The 4,442-nt window shown below is 63.9% G+C and overlaps 1 pseudogene; it reads right to left on the bottom strand.

Annotated features, from left to right (window-relative positions):
• Window positions 1-1,377: 1,377 nt before the first annotated feature.
• LOC131492298 (U2 spliceosomal RNA) lies at window positions 1,378-1,518 on the bottom strand (annotated as a pseudogene).
• Between the last annotated feature and the right edge of the window lie 2,924 nt (window positions 1,519-4,442).

Genomic DNA, 4,442 nt, shown 5'->3' with positions numbered 1-4,442 from the left:
CTACCCCAGAGTGTTGTCACAGGAAGGAATGAAGCAGGGAGCCAGGACAGGGGCTGGGGGGGAGAGCGCCCTACGGCCCTGCCCACAGGCCCCCTAGTTCCTTCCTTCCAGCCTAAAGGCTAGGTGGGTGTTTGTGTTTCTGAACCAAGGACACGGATATTTTTGAGGAGAAATGCCAAGTCCTGAACCGGGAGCCTCGCCCCACAGCCAGCTGTGACCCGGGCACAGGCACTGGGGACCATGCTACCGAGGGGCTGTGCCCACCCGGAGACACCCAACTAGGGAGCCGGCTCATCCCAGGCCGGGCAAAGGGGTGCTTCCCATGTCCCGCGGGGTCCCTGCCAGGCCCGTCACACTACGCTCTCCCTGGATCTCCTGTCAGTCCCCACACAGGAGGGGAAGACTGAGGCGGGGAGCTTGTGGGACCCACCTGGGCGTGCTCAGGTGGCCCAGGGTGGCTCCCAGAGCCACTGGCAGGCGCAGACCTCGGCTCTGCCTTCGCCCTGGCCTGCGAAGGAAAAGCTCCCTTTTCCACCAGCGGTAGGTGCCCTGCCCCAGCGCCCTGGCTGAGGAAGAGGCTGGCGGGGCCTGAGCCCCCCCACTCGCCAGGCCTCTTAAGCAACACCCCCCCATTCTTGCTGCGTCTGGAACAGGCCTCGTACCGTCCTGTTTCTCCAAGATGCAGAAACTGCCACTGGCATCCGAGTTCTTGTACCAAATTAGCCACACCGACTCAAGCGCCTGCCTCCTGCCCCTGCCCGCCCGCCGCCCATCCTCCTGCCCACGCGCCCGAGCCCTCGGCGGGCCTGACTCACTGGCTCGATGCCACTTGAAGTCACAAGCAGTGAGTCGTGGGCTCTCACCCATCCCCGCGTGATCACCAGCCTGTGATTACTGGCCTCCAGGCCCCGCTCCGCTCAGCTGCCGTGTGACTTGGGGCGGCGTGCCTCCCCTCTCCGGGCCTGGCTTCCCCCTGCATGAAACAGGGGCTGGGGCTACACCGGGCCTCTGTGCCCCCGCCGGGCCCACCTGCCCGGGAGGAGATAGGGCGCAGGCGGGATCCAGCAGCTAGAGCCCGCCTCACGGTGAGCCCCCCAGCAGCCCGGCGCGTGGCTCCTGGACCTCCTGTTGGGGACCGTGCCACGGGGGGGTGGGGGGGGGGCTGTGCCCTCCGGAGGACCCCCGAGGTCACTGCGGGCAGTGGCAGAAGACATGCTGGTTGGGGCCAGACACGGAGGGGTGGAGGTTTAGGAAAGCGGGTTTGGAGGCTCTGGGCTGAGGCCCGCCAGAGCTCAGGCCCCCACCCCGCCGCTCTCTGGCGGTGACCTTGAGCAAGCCCGGCCCCCTCTCTGAGCTCCTCGTGTACAACGCGGGGCGCGGACGCCCGCGTCACCGGGTACGGCATCTGAAGGACGCGGCACACGGCCTGGCGCCCCCGGCAGGCTCTGGGGGTTCGCGAACGGCCGAAGAAAAGAGTACATACTACACTTGATCTTAGCCAAAAGGCCGAGAAGCGATTCGAAGAAAAGAGTACATGTGCGTGAGCCAGCTGGCAGCACTCCGTGGGCTCTAGGCAGCGGGGCTCCGGGCTCAGGTCCTGGGCCGCTCCCTGGGGGAAGTGACCCGAGCCAGGGCGGGGCTGCACCAGGAGCACTGGGTTGAGGGTCCGGAGACCCGAGTCTGCGCCTGGCTTCGTGTCCCCCCACCCGTGACTCTGTTGCCCCCCAATCCTGTCCCTTCCTCACCCGTTGACCCCAGAGAGTAACTCCAGGTGGGCAGGGGGGAAGGAGCCACACTCTCAGCCAACGGAGGCTACTCGGGGGCATTGGCTCCTTTTCTACCCGGCACAGCAGGGGGGGACTCAGGTGGCCTCTTTTTGCGTTTAAAAAAATTATACATGAAAATGATGTCAAACCTCCTAGAGCTGTAGGCTCACCATTGGTGCACTTGACTGTACAGACGTTAACCTTACTTTTTTTAAGGTTCTAATTTTTTTCATGTTTATTTTTGAGAGGGAAAGAGGGGGGAAAGAGACAGAGCATGAGCAGGGGAGGGGCAGAGAGACAGGGAGACACAGAACCGGAAGCAGGCTCCAGGCTCCGAGCTGTCAGCACAGAGCCCGATGCGGGGCTTGAACCCACGAACGGCGAGATCATGACTTGAGCCGAAGTGGGACGCTTCACCGACAGAGCCACCCAGGCACCCCTAAAAAGTAGTTTTTAAATCAAAACACTAATTCAGCTTATTGGACACAAAGCCATCACTCCAGAGACAGCTCATTGTCTCGGCCTACCCGCTCCCCATTCCCCAGGGGTAACCAGGGTCAAAGGGAGTCAGGGAGGCCGGCTCCCGAGGTCCGGAGGTGGCAGACAGGCCCTCGATCCCCTTGCTGGACACCCCTCCCTGCTGGGGCGCTGGGGACGTGTCACAGGGCTGCCCCGGCAGGAGGATCGCGACCTCCAGGAAGGAGGAAGTCCCGGCGATGAAGGCAGGTGGGCAGAGCAGAGGGAGGCCAGCCGAGCCTGGAAAGGAGAGGCAGGCCGTCCGAGCCCACACAGCGGCCCCAGAGCCGCCCCTCCCTCACGACAGCCTCTTCTCGCTGGGAACGTGTTCTTGTACGTGAAGTGAGAGTTCAGAGAAAGCACTCGGCCTGGGCGGCCCTGGGGTGGGGGTGGGGGTAGATGACGCAAAAGATACACAGCCTCCTCGGTCCCCGATTCCAGGAAGCCCCCCGAAGGCCCGCTGCTGTTCTCGATCCCCAGCCCTTCTCTTCCATCAGCAGCAGGCTCGGGGCTTCAAGATGCCAAAGGAGGAGGGAGAACAGCACAGGGGAGACGGCAAGGGCACCTTTCTGGAAGGTTCCGGTGCAATGCCACAGCCAAAATCGAGGGGAGCTCTCCAAAGGGTAGGAGAGACACCAGCCTCCTCCTTGACTTTGCCACCACAGTCCAGCCCTTTCCTCGTCCGGTGCCCTCCCACCCACCCTTCTGCTTCCTTGGTCCCCCTGGCCCAGCGCCCGTCAACCATGGGTGCCCCCCCCACCTCGGCCTTCAGCCCCCTGCCCACAGCCCACCTGCAGCTCCGACCCCCTTGCCTGTCACCTGCGAGTTTCTGTGCCTCGTTCCTTCCCCCAGTAACACCCACTCAACCTGCAGGAGCTCCCGGCTCAGGGTCCTGTCTGGGCATCGCAGGGCCCAGTGCTCGGAGCCCTCAGGAAACCTTTGTCAAAGTGACAGGCAGTCACTTGTGAAGGAAGAAGGAGCAGCCTTGGCGGAGGCCAAGTCCCCTGTGGGGTCTAAGGGCACTGGGGAGCCATGGAGGGCTTGAAGCAGGGGAGGGACGGATCAGAGCAGGTAGCAGCTCCTCCTGAAAACCCACCTCCCCACCCCTCTATCCCCACCCCCCCTCCCCCCAGGCCGGATCTCCAGGCTTTGCCTCGGGGTGGGGGCCTCTTGTAATTCAGACGGCATCCAGTGGACAGACAGGTGGCTTCAGGGCCAGCTACGGTCGCCACGCCCTTCCACCCCAAGGACTGGACAGGACTAAACAGGGCACCCGCACTCATGCACCAGGGCCCCCTTGCCACGCTGGCCGCCGGGCACCCCGCCGTGGCCGGCCCAGACCCAGACGGCACACATACGAAACACACTCCTGGTCGCAAAGACCAGCATGAGAACCAAAACACACACGCGTCCTTGTTTTTCCGTCGCATGTTGGGATGACCACGCATGGAGTACGTTAGGTCACCCAAAATAGATCGTTGGAATGATTTCACCAGTTTCTTTTTGGTTTGTTTTCTGTGGCTACTAGAAAATTTTAAATTTTGTTCATGGCTCCCACACGTGGGGGTTGTCGTGGCTCCTCGGATGCAAGGGACCCGGGAGTGGAGACGCCGAGGGGGGCAGAGGGCCCAGGCCGGGAAGGGAGGGGACCGGCGGGCGGGGACGCGCCCCGGTGGGCACCAAACGGGCCTGGTTACAGCCAAGGGGTGTGGCCGCGGGGATCAGCTTCCTGGGCTCTGGGCCCCCATCCCCACCGCTCCGGGGTCCGGGTCCCCGAGCCTGGACGCGGCTTCCCTTCCTGTCTCCCTGCTCTGGGCTGTGGCCCTCCCGGCCTCCCCCTGCACTGGATGGAATCAGGGAGGGTCCAGACCACCCTCCTCGCTGCAGCCACTGGGCCAGCAGCTCCCACCCTCGGCTGCCAGAGGAGAGAAGAACCAATTCGCACCTCCCTCCCCGAGACCCTGCGACCTGCGCCCGTTCCTCTGGTTTTCTCCTCTCCCTGACCTCCTCTGCCTGCCTGCCCCCTGCCTCTCCCTCCCGCCCGCCCGCCCCTGCCCACCCTCTCCCTCCAGCACCAGCGGAGTGGGAAACCACAGCACCCACACACGGTAACAAATCTTCTGCCTCACCCCCCTCCTTTATTTACACCGGGCGCCCAGT

The sequence above is a fragment of the Neofelis nebulosa genome, chromosome 12, assembly GCF_028018385.1.
Source record: "Neofelis nebulosa isolate mNeoNeb1 chromosome 12, mNeoNeb1.pri, whole genome shotgun sequence".
In the NCBI taxonomy this organism is placed as follows: Eukaryota; Metazoa; Chordata; class Mammalia; order Carnivora; family Felidae; genus Neofelis; species Neofelis nebulosa.
The sequence above is the reverse complement of the archived record's forward strand: the minus strand, read 5'-3'. Positions and strand labels throughout refer to the sequence as shown.